At 41.0% G+C, this 24,819-nt stretch overlaps 1 protein-coding gene and 1 non-coding gene across 5 annotated transcripts in view; both read right to left on the bottom strand.

The window, feature by feature from the left end:
• The window catches only part of ZNF438 (zinc finger protein 438), a 214,633-nt gene that overhangs the window by 170,378 nt on the left and 19,436 nt on the right, over nt 1–24,819 (bottom strand). For 3 of the 4 annotated variants that reach the window (XM_029077559.1, XM_029077563.1, XM_029077562.1), the window contains exons 2-4: nt 23,092–23,183; nt 20,855–21,067; nt 18,553–18,665 (exon numbers count right to left, since the gene is read on the bottom strand). The gene's annotated coding sequence lies outside the window, so the exon portion shown is untranslated. Of the gene's footprint in view, nt 1–18,543; nt 18,666–20,854; nt 21,068–23,091; nt 23,184–24,819 lie in introns of all 4 variants that reach the window. The other variant, XM_029077560.1, reaches the window with a different exon arrangement.
• LOC114816308 lies at nt 20,536–20,673 on the bottom strand. Its single transcript, XR_003764072.1, has one exon. It is a non-coding gene; the product is annotated as a small nucleolar RNA SNORA7 (small nucleolar RNA).

The raw sequence follows: 24,819 nt of genomic DNA, 5'->3' as shown, positions 1-24,819 counted from the left end.
ACCTGAAAAATTAGCTTTTATAATTTATTTGAAACTTACAGCTTCTGTTTTTTTAGCCAATCAGATTTCATTTCATATTTCGGGCATTTTCTGGGAGGAAAAAAAAATCCCCCAGAATCCCAGGTCTTTCAAAAATAACCATCTGATGACATCGAGCAGGGTGTTCTGGCCAGTTTTGGGGGCCAACTGCAACATTCCTGCTGCCGTTTTCTGCAGCCAACATTTCTCTACATCACACTCAATGGGTGTGAAAAGTGCTTACTTCTATTGGACTCTGCACTGTAATACCCAGAACTTTATTTCAAACTGCTGCTTGAATTAAAAACAAATTAAATTAAATTTCAAGTAAAAATTAGAGACCCTTATGGTAGGCTTCTACCACTGCTTGCTCCTCCTCTCCATCTCTGTAAATTCAGCACATCCTATCTTGATGTTTACGGGTTTTCTTACATGGTTGACCTGGTATTTCCTTTATAAAGTTCAGTTGCTTGAGTTTAACGTCTTAGCCCCTGCAAATCTCACTGGACTGAAACTTGGCAGGCAACCTGTCAGCTTGGATTGCAAAAGTTACTAAAGTTGTTTTGTGGGGTTTTTTTTAATTGGTTATGAAGGACCAGTTTCTTCCCTCTTAATCATGCTCACTTTAGCCCACTACTTCATTAGGCTCTTCTCCCTAAAATTTGAGATGATAAACTTAAGGTTAAGGAAAGGAAATTTGAACAACATTTCAAAAATGTTAGACAAATGGTGGAGAAGCAGTGTTGCCAAGTGGATAGAACATGGGCCTGGGAGTCAGAGGATCTGGGTTCTAATCCCGGTTCCACCACTTGTCTGTGTGACCTTGGGCAAGTCAGTTACCTTCTCTGGGCCTCACTTAACTCATCTGTAAAATGGGGATTAAGACCGAGACCCCCATATGGGACAGGGACTGTGTCCAACCTGATTAGCTTGTTATACCCCTGAGCTTAGTACAGTATCTCACACATAGTAAGCACTTAACAAGACCACAGGTCTGGGAGTCAGAGAACCTCACCTAATCTTGGCTCCACCATATAACTGCTGTGTGACTTTGGGCAAGTCGCTTCACTTATCTGTGTCTCAGTAGGCTCATCTGTAAAATTCAATACCTGTTCTCCCTCAGACTGTGAGCCCTGATTATCTTGCATCTACCCCTGAGCTTAGTACAGTGGTAGGCACATAGTAATGGCTTAACAAATACCACAATTTTTATTAAGTGCTGTAAAAAAAAAAATTGACAGATCACATTTGCTACCTCTCAGGGAAAGTGTTTATCTGCAAACCAACGAAAGCAAGTTTGGTAATATTTTTGTTGTCGTAAGTCATCACAGTTCACCTGGCAAGGCTTAGGTTGGACTTGAAATGACCATCTGTTCCAATCTGGTCAGACAGTCATGTTCATTTTTGCCCCCAAGAGTCCTTCCACAAATCAGAAGTCTGGCAAGTGTCCCAAAGGGCAAGAGATCCAGAGGGACCACAGTGAGGAAAGTCTACCTTAGTAGTCTGTCCCACGGTATGTTTATGTACACCAACCTCTTTCCTGTTGTAACTTATCCCTGTCTTCTGACGCCACTGTTGAAGACTTACAATAACAAGGATAATCATGATGGTATTTGTTAAGCACTTACTGTGTGCTAAGCACCATTCTAAACACTGGGATAAACACAAGGTAATCAGGTTGTCCCACGTGGGGCTCACAGTCTTAATCCCAATTTTATAGATGGAGTAACTGAGGCACAGAGGAGTTAAGTGACTTGCCAAGGTCACACAGTAGACAAATGGCACACTCGGGATTAGAATCCATGTCCTCTGACTCCCAAGCCCATGTTCTTGCCACTAGGCCATGCTGCAGGAGAGATGAAGTAATGGCAGGCCAGAAGATTGAAGAGTCAGCTGACAGCAGCCAGCCAGAGAGGTATAGCTGAAGAAATATAGGGTAGGTGAAGGCCAGCATCCTTTATCACAAGTTAAAGCGGTAGATATGCCTTTAGTATCTTTGTGCAGGAGGAAATGTGGGAAAGGAAGCTGTGGTTTAGGGCTGGTAACTGAAAGAGGACCTGGGCACTTTTTTTTGGTGATCAGTATATTAAATATAAGTAGCACAAAATTGAAGAGGGTCCACTTGACCCAGTTCGGTATAGGAATATTTGGGTCACGTCTTTCCAAATCTCTGCCTCGAACTTACTAGCATTGATAATAAAAGAGACCATTTTCCTCAAGTATCCACCTGTGACAAAGACGGGCTTGTACACTGTGTACATCCCATATGACATTAAAATATTCCATGCACCCTACCATTCCTAGTAATTGCAGATTGTGTGTGGACGTTTTAGAGAGACGTCTACCAAAGTTAGTTGTACTTTCTGGTAGTAATTACCTCCCACAAACATGACTCACTTGGGCAGTTTAAATGCAATAGTTGGCTGTCCCCAAATCAACAGTTTTATAAATAAGACTCTGAATCATGGATTGAATGCCTGAGGGCGCAAACATTTCTTGTCTCAGAGGCAGTTTGGGGTTTAAAACTTTACCTTATTAAATAGGTCCCGAGGAACAGACCTGGCAGGCAAACAAATGACCTAAGATGATGCAAGAGGAATATTGGGGGATTTTTTTCTGTTTATGTGATCACTCTGCAGAAAAACACCACGTTCCACTGGCATGAGGCTTTGGCATTGCTTCAAGATCATGGTGAGATCCATGAGGAAATGCATGCTTGTTCCATTGCAGTTCATTTGCTTTTTTTTGGTAGACCAGTACCTAGAGAAAAGAGTTTCATAGCAGTGGAATAAGAATGAATGCGGAGGGGAAGGGGCAGGCTCACCCTCATCCCTATCCCGGAGTTTCATGGGAATAGAAGAACACATGCGGAAATGAATGGGGACTATGACCGTTAAGACTGTTTAAGAGCAAGCTTTCCCATGAGATATTACTTGTGTTTTTGAACACTCCCTAAAAGACACGTTATCCTTCTGACTTCAAATCAAGTGTAACAGGTGCTCTGTGTGAAATATTTCATGCCTTTCAAATATTAATAGAAATAGAATACAGACATCATTCACTCAGCTATATCCATTTCTTTCTTCAAGTTCTGAAGTTTTATTCACATACATGAAAGGGGAAAGATGAAGAGTCTTTATCTGATCTCTTCTCATTTTGTACAAGTTCCTTAAAATGTGGCATGCATCTCCCATGTGGACCCAGAATTCCACTCTATCTTTATATAAAATGATGTCACATGCAAAACTACTCAAGTCTACACCTGTTCTCATTTAATCACCAATTACAGACTGGGGAAACCAACTTTTCATCTCGTTTTCTGAACACTCTGGGTCCAAAGAGAATAACTTTGAGGCTGCCACTGCTGAAAAATCCATTTCCTTTTTTTCCTGGATTAGATGCCTATTTTGCTCCTGGTTATTTTCGTCTCTTCAGCTGCTGCTGTGGCTGCGTTCAAAGCTATTGGATGGATCCAGGCAAACACATAGGCTCCTTCTGCAGCCAAGGAGGAGAATGCCTGCCAAGGAAACTGAACTTCTGGTGAAGGTCACTAAATACTACTTAGTAAACACACACTAAGTACAGTAAATAATAATGCAAGCATACTGCCCCTATTCTCTTCAAAGATATCTAGTACAAGCACATATGATAGAAACTGTGTTAATGAAATAGTTGTTCAGTCTGCTAGTATGGTAACATTTCTCTAGAGAGTACTTGAGCCTCAGGGGGTTCAGGAACAAATTACCTTAGGAAGTAGGTTCAGAGAACTTAGGACTCTGATAAATAGTAACCATCTGGGAATTACTAGGACAAAAAAAAGACACCCTATATGTCTCCTAAAAAGACGTGCATTGGAAAATGAATATGGCTCATGCAAATTAACACCATTAGGATAAGGATTTGAAAAAAATCACTACTTAGTATTTTTAAAAAACAAGATTAAGATGCTGATTCATTGTATTGCCTTTCTTCGCCCTCAAACCAAGAGGTAACTAACTAGTATAGTCTCCAACACAAAAAAGCCCCCACAACCTTGTGCATTATGCAATTTCACAGGATCTAGTGTTCTTGCTGTTGTCACATATGGCTGCGCAACATAGGCTGGAGTTCTGGAGTTGAAAAGCAGCGTGGCTTAGTGGAAAGAGCACAGGCTCAGGAATCAGAGGTCATGGGTTCTAATCTTGGCTCTGCCACTTATGAGCCGTGTGACTTTGTGCCTCAATTACCTCATCTGGAAAAGGGGGATTAAGACTGTGGGCCCCACGTGGCACAACCTGATTACCTTGTATCTACCCCAGCACTTAGCAAACATAAGCACTCAAATACCATCATTATTATTATTCTGTGTTTGTATAACTTTTCAAACGAATGCTTGAAGTTGCTGATGATTTTAAATTGACTCTTGGCTAAATGACAAAGACTACATTCATTTACATTTCATAGGATGGTACCTAATAGCAACATGTTCACATAGATACCAATAAAGTAAAGATTTGCTCTCTCATTACTGGTTGCAACAATCTGACAGGGATATCATCCACCAATGGGATGTGTTACCGCTGTCCCATTCTGAACCATACCAGATGACCTCAAGCTTTAAAAAAAAAAAAATCCACATGAGAATTCTTTATAAAAAGAGCACGAACCACCTTTCATGAAGTTCAAAATTTGAAAAAGCTTCCCGACTTTCAAAACTGAACATCTGAAAGCCAGTGCGGCAGTTAATCCTCTCCTCAGTTACAAGACATGCATCGTGTGATCTTTTATTGGCAGCAAAACAGCTTCCTGGAATGTTCAAAATGTGTGCTCACAACTGTTACCAAATTGAAACATACAGCAAAAAGTATACAAAACCCAGTGACGGAACGAGTGAAAGTGGGATCATATGCATTACTCTATAGGTGACTGAAAACTGTAGTTAAGCTGCACTGACATGACCATCTCTGTAGGTCCCAAGCAAGAAGAGTGTAGTGAATATGAGCAAAACGTCTATATAGTGCCTATAGACTTCTCAAAAGCATTTGATCCTAATCAGAAGATCTGAACTCTGGTATCTGTCCCACAGAGTTTGAGATCCTACAGTTACCTTTCATACAAAGTCAGTCAGCCATATCATGAAGGAAGCTCTTCTCATCACCAATGGATAAATGGGAACGTGAACCATTCTACACATTTGTGGATACGACTAGGTACCTGGAAGCCAATATGAGAGTAGGACTCTGGTCCTCTAAGAAATTCTGCCAAATGAGTCGGCTGAGAGCATCACTGCAAAGTCTAGAAATTGCTATCATTAAAAGGACACATGCGTGATGACTAGGAAGACTTCAGATGACTATGAACTGCTATCTGAATCAGGAGAGCATTGCAGACCAACAACTAGGCTGATAAGAACAGATTAGGTAAGAAGCAAGCATCTTTATCTGGTAACAGGCAATATTCAATGATGGAAGTATAGAAAAAAGTACAAAATAGAATCAGAAAGCCTTCTGGGAAACTGATCTGTTTGTTGATGTCTCCCTGACTTTAGTGGAATCTGCCAAACTGAAAGGCAACAGAATAATTTTAAAGAGAGTAATTTTAATTGTCCAACCTTTTATTCAGCCATGAATCCTGAACTTAACCACAAACTCTGGACTTCTATAGCCATTCCAACAGTGTCACCGACATGCAGTGCTCTACATCAAACGTCAAGATTGCATTTCAGAGTTTGTAATGTGTAACTCTATCAGTCTACTGGCACTGAAGCAATGCTCATCACTGGATAAGGACACTGGGTAAGGAAGAGAATGGGTGATAACAGGATACTCAAACAGCTGCTATTTGGAAGGTGGGCTGAAATAGGAGACTGTAAAAGGGGACAGAAGAAATACTTTAAAGAACAATAAAGCACAACCTCAGATTATGCAGCCCAGTGGTAGACAGTTGGGTAAGAACAATAGAAGACAAACCAGTTAAGCAGATAGCAGCAGTTAGAAAGGGGGTGACTATCTTTGAGATGGTGCCAGGTATTCAAGTAGCAATGCAACAGCCAGAAAACATTTTAACAGCACACAATTTGAAAAGGATTGTCAGCCAAACAACAGTTTTATCAGTCATAATGCCAGGAGCTGATTTAAAAAAAAAAAAACTTCAGTCAATAGCATCATCTTTAAACCTATTCATCTACCTATCCTTTGGATTGGAAAGTTTCTCTATCTCTCATACACTCACACACAGTTGGAGAGCACCCTAGATATGGGGCCAAGCCTCACACAAAGCCCAACCTATCCCCCATAATGTATTTTAATGCCCACCTCCCCAACTAGATTTTAAACTTCTTGAAGGCACTCTGCCTTCAGTAGGTACCTAATAGTATTGATTTATCTTTTCAGATTAAGGGCCACTTTAATGTGAGCAAACTTTCCTCAAAGAGAGGAAAGAGACCAAGCAGAAAGCACAGGTCCACTCTATATTGCCAATCATGCCCACCCCCATCCATGAATCTAAAAAGTACTTCTTCTGGGGAGGGGGGAGAAAAAGATCAGTACAGGGGAGTGGAACACGAGTGGCCCTAGAAGTGCACTGTAAGTCACCAACAGAGAAGAATTGGACACAAGGGTACCCACCATCTCCCCAAAGGAGTGAAAGGCTACAGAAGCAGTAGCCACTATGCATCGCTGCTGAACCACCAGTTGTTTCACAATCCCTGTTTGAGACTTATTGTTCTCCATGACTATTTCCTCATTGGAAGGGGCAGTTTTTGCAGAAGTACTCACAGATGCAATATAATGTACCAAATTAAATCAGTAGAGGTGTCCGCTGGGCGTTTCAACCACTTTGTCACCAATACTTATGAACTTCTCACACAAGAGTTCTATTGTGTTCCAGGGCAAGAATACCACTCCTAGCTGGAACTATGCATTTTATTAACAAGAAATTGATTTTGAAAATATTTTTCAAATGTCCTTCACTGAAATAAAAGCAGACTCTATCAGGGGAAATTGACTAAAACAGCTGTGAATCTTCTTGCAATCCTTTGAAGAAGTTACCTGAGAGAGAAGCTATGATAAGAGATGCATTTTTGTTGTTTTTCTAGCCCTCATTCTGAAATGCCCCTACTAGGCACTAGAGCATGAGCTCGAGTTACAGAATTCCATTTGGTTCTTCAAATTTATCAAACAAGATTATGTTCCTGCTTGTACCTCAAAACTCCACACTAAGCTGAACTGCTTTTGCTTTGATGTTATTCACTCTGATTCTAAAGCCTTAGTGAAAAGCCTGGTTTAGTAAACCAAAGTTAAACAACACCTACGGTGGAAAAGCCAAGATCAAAGGCAAAAAGAACAAAAAGGATTCACTGTGGCCGCCTCACTGATGACATTTGAAACACAGGAGCTTTGGGGACCAAACTATCTTGGAAAAGCATCACCTCATTTTCAGCAGATGATACAGCCAGCTGCCGATACAGCCAGCTGCCGACACAGCTAACACAGAACTCCGCAGGGAGTGACCACCAATCCCACAGGAAGATGAAAGTTGTATACAGCGAATGCTTATTAGAACTTCTTTTACTTGCTTTTTCGAGGGGTTAGCTTTATTTTTTAACCAAGTAGTCCCATTCCCCCAAGAATAAGGAAGTGTACTGATTAAACACGTTAAATTTCTATGTAGGCTATTTAAATGGGTTTGAATTCCCAAACTTGTAACAAATAAATTATTAAATGGCATTTACTGTACTAAAATGGTAATTTAATATGAATTTGAAGTTGAGGCTGAATTAATATATTCCAAAGAAGATTTCTCCTTAGTAAAAATAGTTTAAAGAATAAACATTAGTTTATGTATTATATGGAAAATTAGTTGATGGTCACATATGAAGGAAAAAATGTGCTTGTTATCAGAGATGGAAAGGACTCCTTAATCCCTCTAGACTAGTCAGGGATGCCTAGGCTAGTTCCTTGGGTGGACTCAGGAAGATTTTCCAACTTTGGTAATGGGATCTTAGAAGACTATTATTATCATCACCATCCACATTATTTACTGAGCACCTATAAACAGTAGAAGTAAAATATGTGGCCCCTGCCTCAAGGACTTAAAATCTATTATTATGCAGTTTAATACATCTGTCTCCTATTTGGTTTTTCCATTTTGCTTTCCATTTTGGAAAGAGCAAATATAAGTGGGGCAGTGGGTAAAAAGTGTGGAAATATCATCAGGAGAGGGACATGGAAGGTAAGGTTAGAATGCTATTAAAATAAGAAGGAGATTTGCTCATAATATCGTTCCAAGTCACTCCAAGATGACAAAAGCATTAAAGCAATATAAGGAAGGATTTATTTATGACTACAGTCCCTTCCAATTGGCCCTGAGTCTGCCCAATTGCCAGCCATTGCAGTTCTGTGCCACTCCTCTCACCCCACAGTAGTCTGATCTCTAAGGACTGCCTTAAACCCTCCTGGGTGGCAGGTAGCAGGGAAGAGACACAGCGATCGGTGCTGGAAAAGCCCAAATGCTCTACTGTCAGTCAGGCTGACAGACAGGTCTCTGGGTTCCTAAAGAGGGTTCTGGGGCAGGATTAGCAGCATTAGGCTTCGGGACTATTACCTCAGTGGTTATATTTCACTTCGGGCTGTGTAAATTGGGTCCGAAGAAAAATCAGAGTACTAGAGAGAGAGGATACTCTTGGTGGTGGGACAGATGTGTGCCCCGGGAAAGAAAAGGGAAGTTGAATTTGGCTCTAGAGCCCTCCACTGCCTTGAGCCCACAGGAAGTGCTCTGGATAGGTTTGCTGCCTTGCTAAGGCCCTGACCTTCAGCAGGCTTCTGGAAGGGTTCCAGTTTTCGCTTCTCCTCTTCCTTGTCTCTGCCCTTTAATAGATGAGGCTAAAGCCGAAGACTCCCAGCTAGAAGATTTTAAAATGTCACAAACCCTCCCTGGGCCTATCTGGTGGATTCGCCAGTACTAAGCTACCTGTACCGTACTATATCCTTTGTGTGAACATTAAGACAGAGAAAAATGGATTAAACCCTGTGTAGACCCCAGCACCCAAATGGGAACTTTCAGCTTATCTATAGAAACTATAAAAGGCAGTGCAAGTAGACTCAATTATACTGAAAATGCCAGTGGTGCCTGGACAAAAAGTACAGATTACAACAGCTCGACAAGGAGAAACTCCAACCAACACTCACCAGAACCTGAAGTACACTATAGATATTACTGACTGTGAAAGCAAATTCTATACACACAAAATACCTGCAGTCCCACATAGAAATTAGAGAGGTGATTTGGAGTTGTCTTTGGCTCTTGGATAAAGCTCCTACATCTTGCAAAACTAGATTTTCTCTGATTTTTTCAGATAGATTCCAGAGCCAAAGAATGGAATCCTTAGGAAAATTCCTAATTCGTCTTTATCTTTGAAAAGATAACAAGAGTCAGGGGAAAGAGAAAGGGTGGGGCCTAAATCCAAGTTCTCTGGTTGGTTCAGACTCTCCAAAAGCAGTCCTCCTCAGCTAATCCCTGGACAATTATCCCCTCAATCAATCCCCCTGTCAACCATGTTCTAGCAGCGTGGCTCAGTGGAAAGAGCCCGGGCTTGGAAGTCAGAGGTCATGGGTTTGAATCCCAGCTCTGCCGCTTGTCAGCTGTGTGACTGTGGGCAAGTCACTTAACTTCTCTGTGCCTCAGTTACCTCATCTGTAAAATGGAGACTAAGACTGTGAGTCTCATGTGGGACAACCCGATTACCCTGTATCTACTCCAGTGCTTAGAACAGTGCTCTGCACATAGTAAGCACCTAACAAATACCAACATCATTATTATTATTATTATTTTCTTTTTACCCAAATTCAGTCTGCTCTTTCTCCCACCGAAGGGGCAGAGCCCCTAGGCCCTCCCTGCATCAAGGGGCTCCCTCACAGTCTCTGGAGGCACCCTACACGGCTACGGACCCTCAACTTGTTAACTCTCCCACAGCCACAATCATTGGTGTCTCTTAGAGGTGCCACACCTGAGAAAAACCTCAAGCAGTGTATCTACCCCAGTACTTAGAACAGTGCTCTGCACATAGTAAGCACTTAAATACCAACATTGCTATTATCTTCGCCAACCACGTGGCTGTACAACAACACGAGCCACCCACACGACTTGTTCATAATATAAATCATTCAAACCAATGTCTATCTCCCCCTCTTCACTGAAAGCTCATTATGGGCAGGGAATTGTACTCTCCCAAGTGCTTAGTACAGTGTTCTGCACATAGTAAATGCTTAATACCACTGATGCTGATAGTGATATTAATGCAAGTTGCTCATAGTGATCAAGCAAGAGCAATGTGAATGGTCAAATTCAAAATACAATCAATCGGTGTGGGAATTGGTCCCATACCCAACTGATTCATTTAAATTCATTTTACCAACAGGGGTTTACAGAGGCCCTAGGCATAACCAAAACAATCCCTCCCATCTGTCCATTCTAGCCTCAAAGATTGTAGGAAACCAAATAACGTTTTATATGTTTTATAAACTCGTGTGTGTGTACATATATGTATATATGATGTATAAATAAAATCCTGTGGCCTTGTAGAAAAGGCAGTGTGGGTCTAGTGGAAAGAGCAGAAGTCTGGGAGTCAGACAACTTTGGTACTCAACCCACCTGCCAATTGCTTGTAGGGTGACCTAGAGCAAGTCACACCTTCTGTGCCTCAGTTTCCTCAACTGTAAAATGGGAATTAAATCCTACTCCTTCCTACTTAGACTGAGAGCCTGATGTGGAACAGGACTGGGTCCAACCTGTTAAAACTTCTATCTACTCCAGAGCTTAGAATAGTGCTTGGCACAAATGCCTAGAACAAAACAAAGAAACTTTTTTATTCTTGCCTTTCAGTCAACTGTAGATACTGTATGTTTGCTATGCTTCTCCCACTGGATTGGGAACTCTTTGAGGGTAGGGGCAGTGTTTTGACTGGGGGACATACCCCTCTGGGCTTAGTACAGTGCCTTGCCAGGTGAAGAACACTCAATAATCATATTGATAAAGATAAGTTCTCAAGCTCCCTTAATAACCCCTTTAGAGGGCAAGCAACCTTGTAATTAAAAGGTCCTTTTGTTTAATGCCAGTCTCTTGCTCAAAATTTAAATGCACCTCCTTTGATTCTGTCACAGTAAGGATGGAGAATAGGCTGGTTAGTTTTCCTCGCTATTAACCCATCACTACTTAAACATCACTTTGCAGTCTTCTCAACTTCAGGCCAAATGATCCTATTTCCTTTCATTTTTTCCTCATAAGTCCTATTTTCCAGGCCTTTAGCCATCCATTGGTTTCTGCAGGAGTCTTGCCAAGTTCTCCAGATAGGTCAAGGTGGGGAGCCCAAAGCTACATGGTGAATTCAAATCAAGGCCCAATCAATGTCAAAGGGAGGGAAAGTATATTACTTCAAACTCCTATACAATATACTTCCTAAAGCACCTTATTAACTTGCATGTTTTTTCCTGCCACTTACGGTACTGCTGATGCATTCAGGTTCTCTTCCGGTTAAAATCTTAAAACTCCTAGTCTTCTGTACCACATTTACTCATGACCATTCTTATTAAGTAATGTTCATTAAATGCCTTCTGCTCATGGAATAATACTAAAACTAATTGTCGTATTTGTTACACACTTACTGTATATTGGGCACTGTACTAAGCCCTGGAGTGGATACAAGAAAATTGGGTTGGACACAGTCCTTGTACCACATGGGGCTCAAAGTCTTAAACCCCATGTTACAGATGAGGGAACTGAAGCACAGAGAAGTGAAGCGTCTTGCTCAAGATCACACAGCAGTCAAGTGGCGGAGCCAGGATTAGAACGCAGATCTTTCTGACTTCTAGGACCATGCTCTATCCACTCAACCATATCGCTTTTATTCCTCACTAAATACGTTTTGCTTACTGTTAACATTTTTACCAACTTTTCATAACTCTTGAATTCTAGTTCTAGCCTTCAAGCTGCAGGATGCCAGTTATTTTTGAGTATCAATGGCACTTACTGAGTGCAAAACACTGTTCTAAGCCCTTGGGAGAATACAGCAGAAACACGACACACAATCACTGCCCTTCGGGTGTTTACAGTCTAACTGGGGAGGAGAAACAGACAAAATTTGTGGAAGCAGGAGGAAGAATAAGGACATAACAGGAAATAGTGCAAATGTATCAAGATTAACTAGCTAAATAAAAGAATACATATGCACATACCTTCACAGCATAGAAGTGAAAATAAAATATGTAAGTGCTGAGGGTAGTGTTTTGAATTAATCAAGAAAGGTTTCTGGGAGGAAGTGGTATTTTAGGGGGACCTTTGAAGAGATACATGGGGATGGACTCGGGACCCATTTTTCATGGGAGCGGGGCTCCATATGAGACACAAGCATGCATTTAGTCGGGAAGAGTGAAAATGCAGATTCGAGCTTGGCTGGGAAACAGGAGGAAAGTGGTTGGGCTAAGCTGGCAGTTAATGGCATCGCTCCAACAGTGCTAAACCCCTGGGGATAAAGGATGCTTTTGTCTGCATGAGTCCTTGCTCCAAGGTGCTAACTAACCAGCTCTTCTTTCTCGAGGTCATCTTCCAATTTGGAGAACATTCTTTATTCCATTATTCTTTCTGGCTAGTACTGAGCCCGTGAAACACAATTTGACCCTAAGCCTGTCAACATCACATCACTAGCTGTACTCTTTGAAGTGAGGGCCTCTAATCCCAGTTTTGGAGCCCTGAGCAGCACTACAATTTAGGCCACACTTTGCCAGATGAGTAGATCGCTAAACCTCACTGGCTTTCCATTGGAACCAATTATAGATGAAGATCTTCCTTTAAAAGAACTGGAATGAAAACCTTTTCAGCCTCTGGTTTCACAGATGCTATTCTTAAAGGAGACTTAGAAAGAAGAGAAGTTGCTGGACAAGCTAGGGGAGTCAACTCTTCCAATGACTGATTTTCATATAGCTATATTTCATTCTCAGACATAGGCATTTCTCTCTAACATCCAAGTATGAAAACAATGCTGAGGCAGTGAATTGTGGAGGATGGGGGGGGATAAAAGAGAAATGAGGGGAGCAACTAGGAGAGCCAACTAACCAATGAAAGTTTTCTACTGCATATTTCCTGTCTGAATTGATCTTTTTTTTTTTTTTTTTGGTATTTGCTAAGTGCTTGCTATCTGACAGGCCCTGATCTAAACACAGGGGTAGATACAAGCTAATCAGTTTGGATGCAGCCCGTGTCTCACATGAGGCTCACAGACTTAATTCCCATTTTGCAGATGAGGTAGTTAGGCACAGAGAAGTTCAGTAGCTTGCCCAAGGTCACACAGCTGACAAGTGGCAGAGTCAGGTTTAAAACCCAGGTCCTTCCGATTCCCATGCCCCTGTTCTGTCCACGAGGCTATTTTGCTTCCCATCTCTTACAGTGCTCTCATAACTAGAAATGTATCAGTGATCTCCTGTTTCTAGAACAACCTTATTATCAATAGGAATGGTATCTGTTTAAGAGCTTAGTAGGTGTCAAGCATTGTGCTAAGTGCTGAGGGACATATAATAAAATCAGATGAGCCCCGGGAAGGGGACAACAGGTATTTGATCCCAACTTTACAGATATGGAAACTGAGGCACAGAGTAGTTAAGTGATTTGCCCAGGGTCCCACAGAACACAAAGGCAGAGCCAAGATTAGAATCTGGGTCTTCTGACTCTCAGTTTTGTGCTCTTTCCATTAAAGCATGCTGCTCTGCAATTCTTCCTCATTTTGTCTTTCTAAAACTATAATTCAGTGTAATTTTTCCATTTAATTCCCACATTTTCAGGATTTTTTTTTCCATAGTTTGGAGGTCTCATGCCTCCTCTCTACCTTTAGTCTACTTATTTCCGTTTCAGAAGATTGTCACAGAGGTGAAATGTACAGTCCCCTGCTTTGCCAAGTTTTCCACCACTACCTCACGGCAGAACAGGGAAGTTAGTCTTGTCAAACTGAAATCTGCAGATCTAGAAGTTTAGCTGTAATTCAAGGAATCCTGGAAGTTGGTCAAAACTCACAACAGCACTAACCCATAAAATGGAAATATTTCAAGAAATAAGAGCTTCTAGGGACTGAACTTTGTATGACTAGATGGGAAAATGTTCTTGCTATCATAAAGGTAACTTTCCCTAAGGGGAACCTTTATAAATAATTTGGAAAAGCCATCTGCCTTTCTTTTCTCAAGAGGGCACCAGGCCTTGCATAAATCCCAACTGTAGTATCATTGTTACCCTGCAGCTTCTCCTTTCCTCAAATACTCTAGACATTCATGCTATATATGCATTGCAAGGAATAACTTATGGTGACTTGATTTTGAGCAAGCTATGACAACTGCATAAACTGTGGATGCTACAGAAAACAACAAAATGGTGTCCATAGTAGAAAAACACAGACTAGAGAAAAAGAAAAGAATACTGTTTAGTTCTTTGCTAAAATGTAAAAGTAATGACTATCTTAAGGTCATGCAAGGGAAAAGGCTTGAGTTACTTCTCTATCTTGAAATTACAGGGAAAAAAGTTTATATAACTAAAAAAATAAAAATTAGTGGTATTTTTAGAAAATCATTTTTCCAGGTTCCCACTTGATTTTTTTCTTGTGTCCCTACCTCCGTGAGGAAAAAAGTGAAAATAACCTATGAGAAGCAGCACGGAGTAGTAGATAGAGCACCGTCCTGGGAGTCAGGAGGTCACGGGTTCTAACCGCAGCTCTGCCACTTATCTGCTGTGTGACCTTGGGCAAGTCACTTTACTTCTCTGGGCCTGTTACCTTATCTGTAAAATGGGGATAAAGACTGTGAGCTCCACACAGGGCGGGGACTATGTCCAAGCTGATTTACTTGTATTCACCCCAGCACCTAGTACAGTGCCTGGCATATAGTAAGCACATAACAAATACCATGAGTATTACCATCATCTACTGAGAACATACCTTATTCTTTTCCATTTCAGCCCCACCCAAGGGGCATAATTAGATCTGTAATTCTTGATATAAATAGCACTACGTTAATGCCTTTGAAAAATCTCATTTTGATTTGCCCTGTAGTATGATTCTTTCAGTTTTCACTGGAAAGGAGGTCCCAGCCTTCACCTCCAACCTCACTGCAGTCATGGAGACTGAATCTTCAAAACACAGTTCAAAACAATTCCCCTGTGCCAATAAGAAAATGCTTCTCAGGGCTACAGGAGCAGGAAGATGGAAGCCCCAGCCTAGGCCTTATTCTTAGAACCATACGTTTGAAAGGTGGAAAAATAAGGACTCACCTTAAGTGGGCAGCTTCACTGGAACAGCTGCCAAAGGAAAGCTGCATGTAGAACTATGAATGAGTGTCCCTCAGTCTGCTTCATTAGAGCTACCATTTACTCTCTATTTTCTGAATTCAGCAAGTTAAGCCACTGCCTGCAATCTGCTTTAATGCCTGAAATGCTTTGGCAAGCAGCAACAACAGGTGAAAGTTATTAGCTAGGGGAAAGGGAAGAAGAGAGGGTGGGCAAGATTAAAAAAAAAGTGCTCTCAGCTGAAGAATTACCCGGGGGCAGTGAATTTACAGATAGGGATTTAGGAGGTTTTGATACTTAGTGAAAGACTTGAAGAGATAGAGAGAGAAAACCAATTAAAAAATGAATACTTATGAGAACTAGAATAAGACTACAAGAGTCACCTAAAAATATGAAGAATAAAGAAAAACAACAGAACAAGCTGTGGGCTACTTCCCTGATAAGCAATAGTAATTACAGATAATTCAGATACTGCAGTAAGAGGGTCCCCCTCATGAAAAGGAGATTGGAAGAAAGTTAGAGAATTTGGACAATATTAACTAGAATTTATTTTTTCCAAACTGCCTTTTGACTGCAGGTAGACCAGGCCTGAGTTTGGTTAAATGTGTCCATTCTTCTGTGCATTCTTTTTGTATAACTTTCAGGTATGTTTTGTTTCTATGAATAATTGCATTAAGCGCTAAATCCCTCCCTATTCATCCTCTAGACTGAGTTTTTTAAATCTCGTGCTGCACTGGGGAATTTAGAGTTTAGCCTCCTCTCATGCATAATTCATAATCTTATGCAAGATTTGGCTGCTGCCACTATTTAAAGAACTGGCAGGTTGAAATAGTTTTCAAAAGTGGGGAAAAAATTTGTCACTTTATAAGATATGGGCAGACACACCCAAACAGAACAATTTGACATTTCAGAAGCTAAATTTGAAAAAAAAAACCCCACCCAAAACCCACCATTTCACAATTAGCCATTTCTGTAATTCCTGGGAGCATTCAAAATTCAGTCCTCGTCTCCCTTGAGTACGGGCTCCAATAGGGCCTGGCGGTTTTCAGGGTAGTTGCAAAGTAAGGACAGCTGTGCCATTATGAAAAGGAGACTGGGTTGGGGATTTCCCTCCCTCCTGCCTCCCCTTACCCCACCCCCCTTCTCCCTTGCTCTCTTCAACATGTGATATGGCTAAAAGTAAATTACATGACTATCTTCAGGACACTGGAGGGAGCTATTATGACACTGGATATTCCAGTCAAAATGGATTCTCCATCTTTGGAGAAAATGGGAGCAGCTTGGCCTTTGTTTTGTTTGAATTGGTGAGGATTTTGTTATTTTTGTTTCCAATTATGTTTATATGATTTGAATTACTCATAGATGTCCAAACACATAAGTTTTTCTTCACCCTGAGAGACAAAAAGTAGGAAGATTCATTTCCTTAGTGCAAACTTATCTTCACAGAATTCTGAGCCCAATGTTAAATTTTCAAATATTCAAGTTTGCCTCAGCTGGTTGTCAGATGCAGTGGTTATTACAGTGAAAAAGGAAGGTGTAGGTAGACTTCTGGCCTGAAAAGGGAATATGTGGGTAGAGCAAGTTTTGAGTAGAGAAAATAACTTAGTGTTAAAGCCTAGTGCTTTGGCCAGGGGGTTGGCTTTACGTTTTAGGTGAGGATATATGTTTGCTTTGAAGTGAGGCTGGCACCTGGCCTGAAGTCTGCAAGAGAACAGAATGTTCCCCAAACAACCTAAACTCACTCTCCTTAACAGTTAACTCTGGGTTACTCTGAGTACAGGTGTAGCTGAGATCAATGAAATCCACAGATTATCCAAGAGCCTAATTTTAGCAAATAGTTTTAACTTTTTTAGCCATAAAACACTACCAAAGCTGCTAATAAATAGTAATATGGGCTCACTCGAATTTCTCCCTGTCCTCTTCTCCTGCCTACTGGGTAGCGGCGCTATGGACAATTGCGTAGCTGAGAAAAGAGTTCAAAAATGAAGGGACCTGGCTAATCCACAGTCTGGATAGTCAGCAAGCAATAATAGGTAACGTAAAAGGATTTTCAATACCCTGAACATCATTTTTATCTTTGGGTTTTGTCCTTTTGATATGGATTTTCTTAGAAGTATTGTTTATTTATAAATCACAGCTAGACTGCTGCGCTCAGTCTCCTATAAGGTGTGTGTGTGTAGGAAAGCTGACACTGTAGTACCCACCGTGTCCAATACTGCACACAAGCCATTTATTCCAACAAGGCCTCAGATGATAACCTAAATCATGCATTGTCAGAAGAATGTTCTCCAATTCCCTAAAAGCATTCTAAAGAACAGATATTGTGAAAATATGAGTTATGTAGGGCAGAAGTGAGTATATTACATTACTAGCTCCTGTTGACTCATGTTTTATAGAGTTAAATAAGAAAACCCAACTAAAGTTGAAATAACTGCATTAATTTTTCCATTTAGAAAGTTGACTGAAGATTGAAGGTGCAATTGAAAACAAATGCAATATGACTAATTTTTCTCCAGGGTCATGCTTTCTAAGAAAATATTCCTGATCCTGACCCACTTAGCAGAATAAAATGCTTCTAAACAATTGTTAAAATGCAAGTCTCTCTGACTCACGTTTTACATGTTGTTTACAAATTCAGACCCTATTATTACTTGTAATCAAAGAAAGCAATTGCTGTTTTTCAAGGCATTCAATGGTATTGGAGGCTTTATAATCTTAACTACATTTAGAGCAGGGACATTAGGTACAGACTGGGTATTTTGGCTAGTCATATGTATAACCCACTTTCAATTATTAGAGGCTCATCTTCTAATTTGTGGATTAGTCAGGGTTTTGATTCCTTATTCTTCTCTGCTTGGCTGTCTACTTCTAAGGACCAGTGGCATCTACACCAGAGAATAGGCAAAGGAAAAACAACGAGATGGAATTCAAATTAATACATTTTTCTTCTTGTAAGTGGACTTGGGAAAAAGGCTGGTAAGGAAAGAAGGCTAAGGCGATATGTTAAAATAAGAGTTTTGGATTTCTTGGGAATTTAAATTACTCTTGCTTTCCCAGTTTCCCAGCAGCACAGATGACCAGGAATGGACTTCACCTAAACATCTTTCCAATTGATTCTAAATAATCTTTTAGAGACAAGACATTAGATAAATAACTAAAGTAGCTAAATGCACATGAATAGGAACTGCAATGTTCAAGTGTTCTTGAAACAAGGGTGAAAAAAGTGCATACCTCTCTTACCTAGGTGGACTGGCTTTCTTGGGAGTTAATGGACCTAGAGCGGGAATTCCGATGACGACAAGGATGAAGGCGGCTGGTGGAGTGGGGAGAGTTTCAGGAAGCCTCAGAGGTATCTGGAGGTAGCAGAGAGATGACCCAAATAAGGAAAAATAAAGGGAAGGGAGCAAGCAGGGGTGGGATAAGTACAAAAGGAATTGGTAGCAATGAGGAGCATGGGATGGACTGAAGTAGGCCTATGAAACCCTAAGTTAGAATTTTGAGTTTTGACATGGAGGTTTACTGGGAGACAGGGAGTAGAAGATGCAGTCAAAACAATGGGCAATCCTGATAAATTTAAAAGGAAAAAGCCCAGAAATAAACCATGTATCAATTCAGTTTAGAGATGATCGGGACCTGGTCAAGTGACATAGCAGTTAATTACAAAAGTTTTATGAAGAAAATACAATCCACAAGCAAACTAGAATATGAATCACACTAGTCTGGAATTGGAACTGTGCCAAAGTCACTTCTATCTCATTCAGCCCAGCTCCTCTGGTTATTTTTTGGTTTATATCATTATAATGTTAAATATCACACACTTAAAGTTCCCCATGAAACATCATGAACTTTTCAGAGGGAGGAATTCATGGTGAACTTGAACCACAAAGGCTGATAATACTGACAGATCATAGAGAATGACCTAGACAGTGTAACCTATAAATCACAAAAATAGTACAAGGAAAGCTCTGGAAGCCAAAAGGAAAATCTGAAAGAAAAATAAATACAGGGAAAAAAAATGAAGAAAAAACTACAGCTGGAAGCAACAGACCTAAAAATTCTGAGTCAACTGGCTGAACACTAACAAGAAGAGACTCCCTGAAGGGAAATGGATCTCTGGGGCTTTTCAGTTTGATTTACATGAAAGAAAATAACATATTGTTTATCTGTTTCCTAATTTCTTAACAAATCCAGATTATTCAAATAAAAGGAACATAAAGAGAGTAATGAAGAACAGATGCTTACTTGAACAGCAGGTGTTGGGATTGGATTCAAAAAGGTGAGGTTTTATCCAGGTCACATCACCACCTATCTTTGGAGAGGTTTCTACCAACTCACCCCATCTTACATATCAGCTCTCTTCACCTGTCACTCCACCGCTTGCTCTCTTCATTCCAACCAAGATAACTTTCTAACTGTACCTAGTTCTTACTATCATCCTCTCACTAATGCTGTTTTGCCGCCCGGCTCCTGTGGGCAAAGACTGTGTTTACCAATCTGTTCTACCACACTCTCCCAAGCACTTACTACAGTGCTCTGTACACAATAAGTGCTCAATAAATGATTGATTGATCAAAGCCCCCAGAAAAACCCACCTCCTCCAATAAGCCTTCCATAATTAGTTCCCAGCACCCAAGTTGTATAAACTCACCAACCATCTCTAGCATTTACATACTTATACCTAGCCTCAGCACTTTTGTATATACATTTCAAATGCACATTCAATTATTTACTACATTTACTCTATTTGCAAATATTTTAATATTTTTAATATTTGAATCCCCTGTCACTAGGTAAGAACCCTGGCACCTAGAACACAACCACAAATATGAATGATTACTATTACTTGAAACATTTACATTGGGAAAAACAGAAACCATGTCTTTTGGGGGTGATAATAATAATTACACTTGTGGTATTCATTAAGTGTATTCAGTATGTTGAATACTCTTCTAAGTGCTGGGGTAGATACAGGTTAATCAGGTCAGTTAATCAAAAGAATTCTTGTCTTATGCCGTTGAGTCGTTTCCGATCCATAGCGACACCATGGACACATCTCTCTCAGAACACCCCACTCTCCATCTGCAGTTGTTCTGGTATTGAATCCATAGAGTTTTCTTGGTAAAAACATGGAGGTGGTTTACTATTGCCGCCTTTTGCACAGTAAACTCGAGTCTCTGCTCTCGACTCTCCCATGCCGCTGCTTCCCAGGATGGGTGAGTTTTGACTTGTAGCAGGTTGTCTTCCACTCGCTAGTCACTGCCCAAGCTAGGATTGGAATGGGTAGACCTCTGCTTGACTCTCCCTCCCGTGGCCGAGACTGGAAGAATACTGGAAATTCTCCAGGTGTGACCCTGAGAGGGGCTTAGGAGAATTAAGCTCACTTATATGTACCAGTACAATAAATATAGATTCATATACACCTATCACTTAGACATAAAGATTTCTGGTTGTAATGTAGTTGACTTTTATATGTTGAGAGAAAACAAGATGTAAATGTCATTACTGCTTATCGAAAATATTCTTTAAAATCATTATCGCTTACCGAAAATATTCTTTACAACGATCTTCTGACCCAGCCCATCCACCAGCAGAATGGGTTCAGTAATTTTCAGAAGCAGCAGATGAAGCATCAGCCCCACGAAGGATCAGAAATACTTGATTCTGGTCTGTGGAAGCACTGCCTAAGCCTACAGCTCGGATTGGTCCTGATCAGAATGCTCAGGCTAAAGGCACTTGGATGGGCATACAGACAGACCTAAATACAACAGAAAAGGAGATTACAAGTGAATGGTGTTATTTGCTTGTTTGGAATATTTATTTCCTTTTTAGAGCACGTTTTCAGCCAGGAGCATTTTAACTTTATAAGCTGTCTTTGCATTCATTTTCCCATAAGCTCCCTCAGCACAAATAATGTTGAGATATTTGTTTGTTTTATGGTACTTGTTGAGCACTTACTTGTGTCTAACATTGTTCTAAGTGCTGGGCTAGGTACAAGTCACTTAGGTCAGTCACAGTCCTTGTCCCACATGGGGCTCACAGTCTTAAGTAGGAGGGAGAACAGTTATTGAAACCCATTTTACAGTTGAGGAAACAGAGGCACAGAGAAGTTAAGTGACTGGCCCAAGGTCACAAAGCAAGCAATTGACAGAGCAATTGAAACAGCTGGGATTAGAACCCAGGTCTGACTCCCAGGCCCATGCTCTTTCCACTAGGCCATGCTGCTAATGCAAAACCCAGCTCGTATTTTTTCATGAGATTCTACCTCTGGGCTATTTACAAAAGGGATTCCTTCACACCCAGGACTAACCAAAATGACTTAACTAACTTTTGTACTGCATTTGAGTGAAAAAAAAAAAGATTTCCCTCTGTTACCATCAACAGGAAAGAGAAGAAATGTTCCTTCTGGTTTCATTCAGGGCAGAAGGGAAACATGCTAAATTTAAATAACCCATTTAATTGGGTGAGTCATGACCTCTGGAGAACTTCTAATCCAGCATTCCAGAACGGCTGGGGGTGGGGGAAACAGCCACTCTAAACAGGGAGGGGTTTCGATGACTACGAAATCTTCCGTATTTTCTGAAGCAGCAGATAAAAATCCAGCTTTATTTTCCTGGACAGAAGCCTGTTCATTTTGCAGCAGACAATCGGCATGACTGGACAGTGCAATGACATTTTGGGACGATAACATTTCTCTAGAAAATTCTGAATTGGGCCTGAATTGGCATGGGATAAACTAAATGGTAAATTCCAATCTGGGAAATGGGCGGTGAAGAGAGAAGTAACATTTTTGGAGCCATGAACCACAAGTCCCGCCTTCAAGTCTACCCAGAGAGCTCTGATATTAGCTTGTCCACTATTACTCTGGCAAAGAGCATTCAAGATTTCCCTCCTGCCACCTTTCTTTGCCTGAGGCAATCTCCTCAGGCTAAATGGGTGGTGGTGAGTTGGTCTCTGAATGTATGAGTCTGATTCCAGACAGAGATGCTTGTCATCCACTCAGGGTTTGGACAAGGGGAAGTTTGGTTAAACATTGTCCATCAGAAGGAAGATGGGAGGTGGGGAGGGGAGGAAGGAAAAAGTTCAGGGTTCTGTTGCCCCAGGGCAGCAGTTGTCAATCAGAAAAATCCCAGGTCATTTAAGACTCCTACAGGAGGTCACAGGAAAAAAAAAAATCCCCTTTCAGTACTAGGTCAATCCATCGTTTTTTAGCTCTAGGTCAGAGAATTGTAACAAAAGTAGTTCTCTGAATCACGTTAGTTAGCTAATGAGTCAGACATCATTACACCTGGTATGACGCATGGGGGTTCTGTGGAGTCACCCGCCAGTAGGGTGACTGTGCAGAAATGACCAGTCTGCAGCAAAAGGGAGCTTGGGTCTCAAGTAGAAATTCAGTTCTGAAGCAGTACTTGGAATAAAAGTGTTTCGGCACCCCATTCATCAGCAGTACAAAATAGAATGTTATCCTAGAACTCTGTTATCTGAGGAGCCCATTGCTCTGCAAGGCTCTGATAGTCGAAGAAGAAAACTGAATCTAGAAGGCCAGTGTGTCTTCTGGGGGACTGACACACAGGATGTGGTGCCGAGTGACATCATCTCTGACCAGCTTGAGAGTCTATTAAAACTGTAGCACTGACCTAATTTTTATATTACATAGAATATGGACCCACTACATCCCTTACAGTCAAATTCTTGAGCAGTTCCATCAGAACCACCTATTGCCAGAGTCAGTATCAAGGATCACAAACAAAGAGAGCTAGTGGAAAATGTCGGTCTACTTACTAGTTTTGAAGTTATGCTCACTTCAACTCAGCATCGGTGGGAGGAACGCAGACACAGAATGAATGGCAGTAGAATGCCCAAACAGCTGCTGCCTAGTGAGCAAAGTGGGATAAGTTAGAAGCAATGCTTTAAAAATGCAAGAAAGCATACTGTCCAACAACATTGCAATAAATCAGAATATTGAGAGGCAACTGCAATAGATAGAACCGCCTCATTGTGAAAGGAATGGCTCCTTTTGAGCATAAGCAGTATGGCTTATTAGAAAACGCACCGGTCTGGGAGTCAGAGAACTTGGGTTTAAATTCCAGCTCTGACACTTGGCTGCTGGATGACCTTGGGCAAGTCACTTAACTTCTCTGTGCCTCAGTCTCCTGAACTGAGTCTCCTGATTCAATCCCTGTTTCTTCTCCTACTTAGACTGAGAGGCCCAAGTGTCTGACCTGATTAACTTGTATCTACCCCAGGGTTTAGAACAGTGCTTGATAAATAGTAAATGCTTAACAAATACTACTTTTTTAAAAGAAAAAACTTCAAGTGGATGGCAAAGTAAAGCCAATAACAGCAAAACCACATCAGTTTTGAGTGTACAGACTTGGGTGAGGTTCCATCACACATTGACCTCTTGAGGCCCACCAACAGTTTTAGGTAAAATGTATCATCAGTGCCCTGCCATGCACAGAATGTATACCACATTCTGGTTCATAACAACTTTGCTCTCAACTCCCTTTCCTGAATGTATATGCCCCTCTAAATATGAGAGAATTGTCTTGCCCAGGATTGGTTTAAAATAGAAGATGAACACCACTATAAAAAAATCTCTATAGCCATCATTTATCTACTTTGTAATACAATTTTACATCAGCTAGAACTCAAACTTCTGGTTTTTACCAAATGAGGGGTCATGTTATATGAGTCACCTCTACTGACATCTGCTTTACATTGTACCCTCCAAAAGGGCAGGTTCAGTATCAATTTAACTTGTTCAGGATAGCACTCAGTACAATGCCATATAGTAATTGTGGTATTTGTTAAGCGCTTATTACATGCCAAGCACTGTCCTAAGCACTGGGGTGGATACAAGCAAATAGAGTTGAACACAGTCTCTGGCCCACAAGGGGCTCACAGTTTCAATTCCCATTTTAAAGATGAGGTAACTGAGGCACAGAGAAGTGAAGTGACTTGTCCAAGGTCACACAGCAAACATGTGGCAAAGTTAGGATAAGAACCCAGGACCTTCTGACTTCCTGGCCTGTGCGCTATCCACTATGCCATGCTGCTATGCCAGATGCAAATGAGTGCTTAAAAATGATTTCTGAAGACAAACCATCATGTAAAAAAAACCAAACCTCATGGTATACCTAGTGACCAATTACGATCATGAACCAAACATTATCTTAGGTTATCTAAATTTGCTGTTTGTATGAATTTACTGGTTAACTGCCCCAGTGAAGCGGCATGGCCTAGCTGAAAGAGCATGGGCCTGGGAGTCAGAGGACCTGGGTTCTTAGCTTAAGTCACTTAATTTTTCTGTGTCTGTTACCTCGTCTGTAAAATGGGGATTAAGACTGTGAGTCCCATATGGGACATGAACAGTGTCCCATCTTGTACCTACCTCAGCACTTACTACAGTGCCTATCACATAGTAAGTGCTTAGTAAATATGATGAAAAAAAAGAGAGGGACCACCTCTCCCTGCTTTCTCCCGAATCTCTAGACATGGCTTCATTTT

The sequence above is a fragment of the Ornithorhynchus anatinus genome, chromosome 13 (genome assembly GCF_004115215.2).
Source record: "Ornithorhynchus anatinus isolate Pmale09 chromosome 13, mOrnAna1.pri.v4, whole genome shotgun sequence".
NCBI classification, from domain to species: Eukaryota; Metazoa; Chordata; class Mammalia; order Monotremata; family Ornithorhynchidae; genus Ornithorhynchus; species Ornithorhynchus anatinus.
Note: the sequence above shows the minus strand (reverse complement) of the source record. Positions and strands in the feature narration are given on the sequence as shown.